The sequence below is a fragment of the Salmo salar genome, chromosome 09, assembly GCF_965601325.2.
Source record: "Salmo salar chromosome 09, fSalSal1, whole genome shotgun sequence".
NCBI lineage: Eukaryota > Metazoa > Chordata > Actinopteri > Salmoniformes > Salmonidae > Salmo > Salmo salar.
Genome location: NC_138299.1, coordinates 110,804,452 through 110,817,303, shown reverse-complemented (window position 1 = coordinate 110,817,303; position 12,852 = coordinate 110,804,452).

Below are 12,852 nucleotides of genomic sequence, written 5' to 3'. Positions count from 1 at the left end.
GAGTTTACAAGTTGATCAAATTTCAAAGCAGAAGGACTTTCCAATTGTTCCTCAAATGCAGTGTATGATATACCATTTTGTAGCTCTGAGTCTCTACTTTCATCCAATATAAAAACAGCATTTCAAATTTTACTACATAAGACTGAATCCAGGTGGTGAGTCACATATCCCTAGCCAGTGAATTAAATATATTTTGTTCACAACCAGAGCAGCTGTCCCGCACTTTTCCAGAGTGGTTTTCTAATTAAGAAACGACATTACATTAACTTAAAAAGTTGTATAATATATATCTATATATTTATATATTTATTTAACCCCAAAATATTTTTTTAACCTCCTATCTTATACTGTAGAACACAAAGTGTTTCTGCAGGGCTTTATTATAAAACTCTAACCTCCTATCCTTACAAGGCTTACATCACTCAACTAGCAACTCATTTCTATGCAACAAGAAGGTTTCACACCCTTAACCAAATATGGCTTATTTTATCTGATAGGGCTTTAACAGAGGCCTCAAACCTTTAACAGAGGGCACAAACCCCTATACATCACATATACATGAAATGCTGTTTCAGACATATTACCTACATCCTTTTCAGTGAGACATGTTACCTACATACTTTACTGTGAGACATGTTACCTACATACTTTACTGTGAGACATGTTACCTACATATTTTACTGTGAGACATGTTAACTACCCACTTTACTGTGAGACTTGTTACCTACCTACACACTTTACTGTGAGACATGTTACCTACATAAGCTCAGCAAAAAAAGAACCGTCCCTATTTCAGGACCTTGTCTTTCAAAGATAATTCATAAAAATCCAAATAACTTCACAGATCTTCATTGTAAATTGTTTACACACTGTTTCCCATGCTTGTTCAATGAACCGTAAACAATTAATGAACATGCACCTGTGGAACGGTCCTTAAGACACTAACAGTTTACAGACAGTAGGCAATTATGGTCACAGTTATTAAAACTTAGGACACTAAAGAGGCGTTTCTACTGACTCTGAAAAACACAAAAAGAAAGATGCCCAGGGTCCCTGCTCATCTGCGTCAACGTGCCTTAGGCATGCTGCAAGGAGGCATGAGGACTGCAGATGTGGCCAGGGCAATAAATTGCAATGTCCGTACTGTGAGACGCCTAAGACAGCGCTACAGGGAGACAGGACAGACAGCTGATCATCCTCGCAGTGGCAGACCACGTGTAACAACACCTGCACAGGATCGGTACTTCCAAACATCACAACTGCGGGACAGGTAAAGGATAGCAACAACAACTGCCTGAGCTACACCAGGAACGCACAATCCATCAATCCTCCATCAGTGCTCAGACTGTCCGCAATAGGCTAAGAGAGGCTGGACTGAGGGCTTGTAGGCCTGTTGTAAGGCAGGTCCTCACCAGACATCACCGGCAACAACGTCGCCTACGGGCACAAACCCACAGTCGCTGGACCAGACAGGACTAGCAAAAAGTGTTCTTCAGTAACGAGTTGCGGTTTTGTCTCACCGTGGGTGATGGTCGGATTCGCGTTTATCGTCGAAGGAATGAGCGTTACACCGAGGCCTGTACTGTGGAGCGGGATTGATTTGGAGATGGAGGGTTTGTCATGGTCTGGGGCGCTGTGTCACAGCATCATCAGACTGAGCATGTTGTCATTGTAGGCAATCTCAACACTGTGCGTTACAGGGAAGACATCCTCCTCCCTCATGTGGTACCTTTCCTGCAGGCTCATCCTTACATGACCCTCCAGCATGACAATGCCACCTGCCATACTGCTCGTTCTGTGCGTGATTTCCTGCAAGACAGGAATGTCAGTGTTCTGCCATGGCCAGCGAAGAGCCCGGATCTCAATCCCGTTGAGCATGTCTGGGACTTGTTGGATCGGAGGGTGAGGGCTAGGGCCATTCCCCCCAGAAATGTCCGGGAACTTGCAGGTCGCTTGGTGGAAGAGTGGGGAAACATCTCACAGCAAGCACTAGTAAATCTGGGGCAGTCCATGAGGAGGAGATGCACTGCAGTACTTAATGCAGCTGGTGGCCACACCAGATACTGACTGTTACTTTTGATTTTGACCCCCCCTTTGTTAAGGGACACATTATTCAATTTCTGTTAGTCACATGTGTGTGGAACTTGTTCAGTTTATGTCTCAGTTGTTGAATCTTGTTATGTTCATACAAAATTTACACATGTTAAGTTTGCTGAATATAAACGCAGTCGACAGTGAGAGGAGGTTTCTTTTTTTGCTGAGTTTACTTTACTGTGCTGTATGTGTTAGGTACATGCTAATCAAACTTGTACGACTACATGTGAGTCCTACTAATGCGACTCTGTGCAGCCAATGGCAATGTCCACGATAGGTATAACACCAGGAGACGCTTGTGGATTTGACAGCTCTAACGCAGTTCCATCTCCAACACTGTCAGAACACCAACAATATGGAAATCTGATTGAATCTAGCCCTTAGTCTCTCAGCCTCCCAGCCCCTCATTCCTTTCTCCTGAGAAAGAGGGGGCTGTCATCATGGCAGAGACTGAACAGGTCTGGCTAATCCATCACATCTTGATGACCGAGGGGTGGAGGAATCAAGGGAGGAATACACCGCCGATGATGATCTCCCAGCGAAGCAAAATTTGTTCTCTCAACATTCATAAAAGCCCGCTTTACCTCTTCCCAGTTGTATGAACATGAAGTGGAGACTACAGACTACAGAGACATAGCCTCACTCCTCTCTGTTGATCCAACTGTTCTGCTAGACTGGACCAGGGCCAGGGGGGAGGGGAGGGCTGGGGCCTGCTGCCTGTAAACCTGTTGGTTTTTCCCCATCCAAGGTAGGGCTGAGCTGGGCAAACACACAGGGCTGAGCCCCTGTCTGGGCCTCCAGAATGCCAACAGCTACCCTGTCCAGCCTGTTTCCCTCTGTCCAGATTTATAACCACATATTGATTTAGTTCCACTTCAAATAACAAGGAACGGCAGGGGAATGAGGAAACGTTTCATCTATTTATTTACCCAATCTTCTCCTCCACTTAGAGACACACACAAGTTCTGGTCCGGTGGCTGTGGGGGCTGTGGACATTACCCTGAATAGGAACACTATTATGATGTTTAACCAAATATAAAGACAGTACAGTTGGAGGTGTTTCATTGTGAAGTTCAAAACAACTGTTACATCAGAACATTACATGGAAATATGCAGTATGTCTGTCTGAAACTCTTCCATCCAACTGCTGAAACACGGCCAGAGCAGAGAGGAGACTAATGAACACAATCAGATATACACAGTGATCTCAGTAAGGTTGTTGTAAAATAAGACCTGTTGAAGGAACGCAGAACAGAAACACAACCCTAAGGAGGATATGCCTATAGATTCAGAGTAGACTATCTAAACCAGGGTTCCCCACCTGGTGGCCCCCGGGACGAATTTGGCACCCGGGTGGTTTTATTTCCCTGCCACACACAATTTTTCTGACAACAAAAAAAAGATATACAGTGAAATATATCGAACTGGGTGAATGGAAAATTAATGACAGTCATCCAATATGATGTAATAGAAATAAGGCCATGCTCATGAAAACAAAAATCGTCCTCCCTCATCATAAACGGCACTGACCACCACTGATTCAGGCCCTTTACTCAGTACTTTGTTGAAACACCTTTGGCAGTGATTACAGCGTCAAGTCTTCTTGTGTATGACACTACAAGCTTGGCACACCTGTATTTGGGGAGTTTCTCCCATTCTTTTCTGCAGATCATCTCAAGCTCCGCAGAGCTATTTTCATGTCTCTCCTAGGGCTGTTTAAAAGACCATATTACCGCCACACCTTTTAGTCACGGTAATTAGGCTTCTCCAAGCTCTGATGCTGTTGATGGTCATTAGTAGCCTATCAAACTTGCTAACTGCCTGGTACTCAGCACTCTATTGTCCCTCTAATCACTCTGACATCAGTGCAAATGTTTTCGAAAATCTAATCAAAACTTCATGAGAGACCATTATGCGATTGTGCAAGAAAACAAGGTGATGTCCTCTACTAAAAAGAGGAGGTTCCCATCAGCTTTCTATAGGCTAGGCCTACTATATTTATTTCTCAACTTTCCTAATATTAAGCACATTGTTTACGTTTACAACAGTAGTACAGCTGACCTGGATATATTTTTTTCCCGCTGCCCCTGTTTTGAGACAGGTGCATGATAATGATCCATTCTAAATCAAAACACATTCCACACATATATTAGTTAGTATATGTAAAGACAAGATTAAATCAAGAATAGTCTGATGGGTAACAATATCAGTACTGAATTTCCACGACACTTCCCTTGTGGCCTGTGAGAAAGACCCGATCACGTGACGTGATTGAGAGGTACTTAGGAGCACAATGCAGTACTCCGGGCCAAGGGCACAATCGCCACTGGCCGCAAAAGGCATAGATTTTCTTAGGGTGCAATACGGGCACAAAAGAGATGTAATTCGAGGCGTTATCAAGTGCTTGTCTCATTGTGAATGAGAGACTGATGAAGTGTGTACAGCCTGCGCAAAAATACAAAGCAGAACTCATGCCTTTCAAGCAAGCTTTTCCAAATCATCATTAGAGTCTCATCATGCAGCCTTACAATGTATTAAATCAACACATATAGCCCAACGTTTGTAGAACAACTAAAGTTACATTAATAACTACATTAAGCATATAGGAGGACCTATTTCTTTCTTAACCGCTCAACACAGAATAGCAGCAGAATAGCACAGAATACCCTTATACTTGTCACGTCCTGACCAGTATAAGGGTTATTTGTTATTGTAGTTTGGTCAGGACGTGGCAGAGGGTATTTTGTTTATGTGGTTCGGGGTGGTGTTTTATGTAGTAGGGTGTTTGATTTATTATTTCCGGGTTTTGGGGTTATGTTCTAGGTTTGTATTTCTATGTGGTCTCTAGTCTTTTGTATTTCTTTGTCTAGTTTATTGGGGTTGGACTCTCAATTGGAGGCAGGTGTTTTCTAGTTGCCTCTGATTGAGAGTCCTATATATGGGTATGTGTTTGGTTAAGTGTTTGTGGGAGATTGTTTCTTGTTTTGCATGTGTGAGCCTGGCAAGACTGTTTTGTTGTTTGTGCGTTCTTTGTTTGTTATTTTGGTGTTCTCTTGATTTGAAATAAATACAAGATGAGCATCCACATTCCTGCTGCGTTTTGGTCCTCCATTCCCGACGACAACCGTTACAGCCCTCCCTCAAATCGTTTGGAGAAAATATCCTTTCTATTTTATTCAGCTTTGTTCAATTGTATTCTTCATACTATAAAATAATATAAAATATTGCCACGGAATTCTATGCAAATCTTGTCTGCTAAATGAACTAGTGTAGCCCACAGCCATATGGCACAGCCAGATCAGGACCTGCTAATTGAACTAGTGTAGCCCACAGCCATATGGCACAGCCACATCAGGACCTGCTAAATTAACTAGTGTAGCCCACAGCCATATGGCACAGCCAGATCAGGACCTAACATAAGAACAACTCAGAGCATGCTATTCTGTTCTTCTGAAATAGTCAACATTTTCTTTATATCATGTTTCTTCAGACCTGTCTAAAATAAATAATGGATTTATTGTGGTGTAGGCTATATTACATGGATTTATTAGACTTTTTAAAATGTAGCTTTTCCAAAGGTCTGCATCGGTGTGGAAGCCAGGAGATGCTAAACGTGTTTATGTTAATTAACGGTCAATTACCATGAGACTGACAGTTATTTGCTTGACAATCACCGACTGACAAAATGTTGTGACTGCCACAGCCCTAGTCTCTCCAGCGATGTTCGATCGGGTTCAAGTCCGGGCTCTGGCTGAGCCACTCAAGGACATTCAGAGACTTGTCCCAAAGCCACTCCTGCATTGTCTTGGCTGTGTGCTTAGGGTTGGTGTCCTGTTGGAAGGTGAACCTTCACCCCAGTCCTGAGCGCTCTGGAGTAGGTTTTCATCAAGGATCTCTCTGTACTTTGCTCCGTTCATCTTTCCCTCGATTCTGACTAGTCTCCCAGTCCCTGCCGCTGAAAAACATCCCCACAGCATGATGCTGCCACCACCATGCTTCACCGTAGGGATGGTGCCAGATTTCCGCCAGACATGACGCTTGGCATTCAGGCCAAGGAGCTTAAATCTTGGTTTCATCAGACCAGAGAATCTTGGCCACTCTACCTTACAGGCCTGATTGGTGGAGTGCTGCAGAGAAGGTTGTCCTTCTGGAAGGTTCACCCATCTCCACAGAGGAACTCTGGAGCTCTGTTAGATTGACCATCGGGTTCTTGATCACCTCCCTGACCAAGGCCCTTCTCCCCCGATTGCTCAGTTTGGATGGGCGACCAGCTCTAGGAAGCTCTCACAATCCTGTCTCGGAGTTCTACGGACAATTCCTTCGACCTCATAGCTTGGTTTTTGCTCTGACATGCACTGTCAACAGTGGAACCTTATATAGACAGGTGTACATTTTCAAAATCATGTCCAATCAATTGCATTTACCACAGGTGGACTCCAATCAAGTTGTAGAAACATCTCAAGGATGATCAATAGAAACAGGATGCACCTGAGCTCAATTTCGAGTCTCATAGTAAAGGGTCTGAATACTTATATAAATAAGGTATTTCTGTTGTTTTTTTGCAAAAATGTCTTAACCTGTTTTTGCTTTGTCATTATGGAGTATTGTGTGTAGATTGATGAGGAAAACAATGAATTTAATACATTTTAGAACAAGGCTGTAAAGTAACAAAATGTCAAAAAAGTCAAGGGGTCTGAATACTTTCCGAAGGCACTGTATATATATTTAGTATTTTTTATTGTTGGACATAAAATACTGCAAAAACACCAGGAAATCATCTCCAAGTGATTTTAATTTAAGAAATCTATTTCCAAGTATTCCCACTCATAATGGAGAGGCACGTGATTGTATCCAAATGGAAGCAAGGTTTGAAATTATTATGTTTTAGTCGAACATTACATCTGTTTGAGCTTCTTGTGGTCAATTTGCAGTCTACAAATTATTTGTTATTATGTACTTGCCCCCCAACCATCCACTCAATAAAAAAATCAGCCTGTGGCTGAATCTAGTTGATGATCCCTGATCTAAACATTTCCAGTCAAGTTGAGATGTAAAAAATCTCAGAGAGAGTAACTCTACCAGCAGGTTTTTGTAGTGACACCCTCCCAGAGATCCCAAAGACAGATAGGGAGAAGACAATGTAGTTCAGGGAACAATCCCACATGGATGGACCACTACAACGATCCAAAACAACAACCCTGATGCACGGAGGAAAGATCTGAGGGTTTCCCATATACTGAACAGAACAATAACCCTGATGCAGAGAGGAAAGACCACACCTGAGGGATTCCCAAAAACTGAACAGAACAATAACCCTGATGCACAGAGGAAAGACCACACCTGAGGGTTTCCCATAAACTGTACAGAACAATAACCCTGATGCACAGAGGAAAGACCTGAGGGTTTCCCATATACTGTACAGAACAATAACCCTGATGCACAGAGGAAAGACCTGAGGGTTTCCCATATACTGTACAAAACAATAATCCTGATGCACAGAGGAAAGACCTGAGGGTTTCCCATATACTGTACAGAACAATAACCCTGATGCACAGAGGAAAGACCTGAGGGTTTCCCATATACTGAACAGAACAATAGTCAAATCAAATCAAATCAAATGTATTTATATAGCCCTTCTAACATCAGCTGATATCACAAAGTGCTGTACAGAAACCCAGCCTAAAACCCCAAACAGCAAGCAATGCAGGTGTAGAAGCACGGTGGCTAGGAAAAACTCCCTAGAAAGGCCAAAACCTAGGAAGAAACCTAGAGAGGAACCAGCCTATGAGGGGTGGCCAGTCCTCTTCTGGCTGTGCCGGGTGGAGATTATAACAGCACATGGCCTAGATGTTCAAATGTTCATAAATGACCAGCATTGTCAAATAATAATAATCATAGTTGTCGTCGAGGGTGCAACAAGGCAGTAACACAAGAGTAAGTGTCAGTTGGCTTTTTCATAGCCGATCTTTGAGAGTATCTCTACCGCTCCTGCTGTCTCTAGAGAGTTGAAAACAGCAGGTCTGGGACAGGTAGCACGTCCGGTGAATAGGTCAGGGTTCCAGCAGGTCTGGGACAACAGGTCTGGGACAGGTAGCACGTCCGGTGAACAGGTCAGGGTTCCATAGCTGCAGGCAGAACAGTTGGAACTGGAGCAGCAGCACGGCCAGGTGAACTGGGGACAGCAAGGAGTCATCAAGCCAGGTAGTCCTGAGGCATGGTCCTAGGGCTCAGGTCCTCCGAGAGAGAGAAAGAAAGAAAGAGAAAGAGAGAATTAGAGAGGGCATATTTAAATTCACACAGGACACCGGAAAAGACAAGAGAAATACTCCAGATGTGACAGACTGACCCTAGCCCCCCGACACATAAACTACTGCAGCATAAATACTGGAGCCTGAGACAGGAGGGATCAGGAGACACTGTGGCCCCATCCGATGAAACCCTCGGACAGGGCCAAACAGGTAGGATATAACCCCACCCACTTTGCCAAAGCACAGCCTCCACACTACTGGAGGGATATCTCCAACCACCAACATACCATCCCGGGACAAGGCCGAGTATAGCCCACAAAGATCTCCGCTACGGCACAGCCCAAGGGGGGCACCAACCCAGACAAGAAGACCACGTCAGTGACTCAACCCACTCATGTGACGCACCCCTCCCAGGGACGGCATGGAAGAACACCAGTAAGCCAGTGACTCAGCCCCCGTAATAGGGGTAGAGGCAGAGAATCCCAGTGGAAAGAGGGGAAACCGGCCAGGCAGAGACAGCAAGGGCGGTTCGTTGCTCCAGCCTTTCCGTTCACCTTCACACCCCTGGGCCAGACTACACTTAATCATAGGACCTACTGAAGAGATATGTCTTCAGTAAAGACTTAAAGGTTGAGACTGAGTCTGCGTCTCTCACATGGGTAGGCAGACTATTCCATAAAAATGGAGCTCTATAGGAGAAAGCCCAGCCTCCAGCTGTATGTTTAGAAATTCTAGGAACAGGCCCGCGTCTTGTGACCGTAGCGTCCGTGTAGGTATGTACGGCAGGACCAAATCGGAAAGATAGGTAGGAGCAAGCCCATGTAATGCTTTGTAGGTTAGCAGTAAAACCTTGAAATCAGCCCTTGCCTTAACAGGAAGCCAGTGTAGGGAGGCTAGCACTGGAGTAATATGATCAAATTTTTTGGTTCTAGTCAGGATTCTAGCAGCCATATTTAGCACTAACTGAAGTTTATTTGGTGCTTTATCCGGGTAGCCGGAAAGTAGAGCATTGCAGTAGTCCAACCTAGAAGTAACAAAGGCATGGATTAATTTTTCTGCGTCATTTTTGGACAGAAAGTTTCTGATTTTTGCAATGTTACGTAGATGGAAAAAAGCTGTCCTTGAAACAGTCTTGATATGTTCTTCAAAAGAGAGATCAGGGTCCAGAGTAACGCCGAGGTCCTTCACAGTTTTATTTGAGACGACTGTACAACCATCCAGATTAATTGTCAGATTCCACAGAAGATCTCTTTGTTTCTTGGGACCTAGAACAAGCATCTCTGTTTTGTCCGAGTTTAAGAGTAGAAAGTTTGCAGCCATCCACTTCCTTATGTCTAAGACACAGGCTTCTAGCGAGGGCAATTTTGGGGCTTCACCATGTTTCATTGAAATGTACAGCTGTGTGTCATCCGCATATCAGTGAAATTTAACATTATGTTTTCGAATGACATCCCCAAGAGGTAAAATATATAGTGAAAACAATAGTGGTCCTAAAACGTAACCTTGAGGAACACCGAAATTTACAGTTGATTTGTCAGAGGACAAACCATTCACAGAGACAAACTGATATCTTTCCGACAGATAAGACCTAAACCAGGCCAGAACTTGTCCATGTAGACCAATTTGGGTTTCCAATCTCTCCAAAAGAATGTGGTGATCGATGGTATCAAAAGCAGCACTAAGATCTAGGAGCACGAGGACAGACGCAGAACCTCGGTCTGACATCATTAAAAGGTCATTTACCACCTTCACAAGTGCAGTCTCAGTGCTATGATGGGGTCTAAAACCAGACTGAAGCGTTTCGTGTACATTGTTTGTCTTCAGGAAGGCAGTGAGTTGCTGCGCAACAGCTTTTTCTAAAAAATGTTATACTGTACAAAAAAATAACTCTGATGCACTTAGGACAGACCTGAGGGTTTCCCATATACTGTACAGAACAATAACCCTGATGCACAGACGAAAGACCTGAGGGTTTCCCATATATTGTACAGAACAATAACCCTGATACACAGAGGAAAGACCTGAGGGTTTCCCATATACTGTACAGAACAATAACCCATATGCACAGAGGAAAGACCTGAGGGTTTCCCATATACCGTACAGAACAATAACCCTGATGCACAGAGGAAAGACCTGAGGGTTTCCCATATACTGTACAGAACAATAACCCTGATCCTCTATGTTCCTGTTAATGTCATCTGATCCTGATCCTCTATGTTCCTGTTACTTTCTATATCTCCATCTGGGACTAGTGACGAAGTAGAATTTTCCTTGCAGAGCTCAGGTATTTGTATTTATTATGGATCCCCATTAGTTCCTGCCATGTTAGAAGCAACTCTTCCTGGGGTTTATTATGGATCCCCATTAGTTCCTGCCAAGGCAGCTGCAACTCTTCCTGGGGTTTATTATGGATCCCCATTAGTTCCTGCCAAGGCAGCAGCTACTCTTCCTGTGGTTTATTATGGGTCCCCAGTTGTTCCTGCCAAGGCAGCTGCAACTCTTCCTGGGGTTTATTATGGATCCCCATTAGTTCCTGCCAAGGCAGCTGCAACTCTTCCTGGGGTTTATTATGGATCCCCATTAGTTCCTTTCAAGGCAGCAGCTACTCTTCCTGGGGTTTATTATGGATCCCCATTAGTTCCTGCCAAGGCAGCAGCTACTCTTCCTGGGGTTTATTATGGATCCCCATTAGTTCCTGCCAAGGTAGCAGCTACTCTTTCTGGGGTTTATTATGGATCCTCATTGGATCCTGCCAAGGCAGCAGGGCTCCCGAGTGGCGCAGCGGTCTAAGGCACTGCATCTCAGTGCTAGAGGCATCACTCCAGACACCCGGGTTTAATCCAGGCTGTATCACAAACGGCCGTGATTGGATGTCCCATAGGGTGGTGCACAACTGGCCCAGCATCGTACTGGTTTGGCCAGTGTAGGCCGTCATTGTAAATAACAATTTGTTCTTCACGGACTTGCCTAGTTAAACAAAGTTTTTTTAAATTATTAAATCAGCTGCTCTTCCTGGGGTTAGGCAAACACAAGACACAGACAGACAGACAGACAGTCAGGGACAGACAAACATGGACAGACAGACAGACAGACAGACAGACAGACAGACAGACAGACAGACAGACAGACAGACAGACAGACAGACAGACAGACAGACAGGCAAACACAAGACACAGACAGACAGACAGACAGACAGACAGACAGACAGACAGACAGACAGACAGACAGACAGACAGACAGACAGACAGGCAAACACAAGACACAGACAGACAGACAGACAGTCAGGGACAGACAGACAGACAGACAGACAGACAGACAGACAGACAGACAGACAGACAGACAGACAGACAGGCAAACACAAGACACAGACAGACAGACAGGCAAACACAAGACACAGACAGACAGACAGACAGACAGACAGGCAAACACAAGACACAGACAGACAGACAGACAGACAGACAGACAGACAGACAGACAGACAGACAGACAGACAGACAGACGAGTGTGGAGTTTCAAGGAGAGGACAGTGTCTTGGGATTTAATTCCATCCTGGTTTCTGTCACTCCTAATTGGTATTTGGTATTATATTAGGATCCTCATTAGCTGTTGTAAAAGCAGCAGCCACTCTTCCTGGGGTCCACATGAAACATGAAACATAATACAGAATGACATAATACAGAACATCATTAGACAAGAACAGCTCAAGGCCAGAACTACATAAAATAAAAAGTAAAGCCCACGTAGCCTACATATCACTACATACACACAAACTATCTAGGTCCAATAGGGGAGAGGCGTTGTGCCGTGAGGTGTTGCTTTATCTGTTTTTTGAAACCACGTTTGCTGTTTATTTGAGCAATATGAGACGAAAGGAAGTTCCATGCAATAAAGGGCTCTATATAATACTGTACGCTTTGTTGAATTTGTTCTGGATTTGGCGACTGTGAAAAGGTGGCTTCTATGGAAACACTGATGCTGTTCTTAAAGAGAACATAAAAGGACATAGTCTCATCAGACACATAAATAACAGACAACCGTAAGGATATGGGTTGTCTGTCTGTTGTAATTCCCAACTGTCTGGTTAATACGCTAAAGTTACTAAGTGACTCCTGTATGTGGTTGTGTTGTGGTTCTTACTGTTCCCAGAGGACGGAGAGGTCTGGGTTGGCCAGAAATAGCAGGCTAGAGCTAGAAAACAGCCCAATAACATTTTGAACAGGTGTTTCCCTGTTTACCACCAGCCATCAAAGAATCATCCAAAGCCATCGACTCATCAACACATCAATAGGGCCCTGGTCAAAAGTAGTACACATCAATAGGGCCCTGGTCAAAAGTAGTACCCATCAATAGGGCCCTGGTCAAAAGTAGTACACATCAATAGGGCCCTGGTCAAAAGTAGTACACATCAATAGGGCCCTGGGTCAAAAGTAGTACACATCAATAGGGTCCTGGTCAAAAGTAGTACACATCAATAGGGCCCTGGTCAAAAGTAGTACACATCAATAGGGAT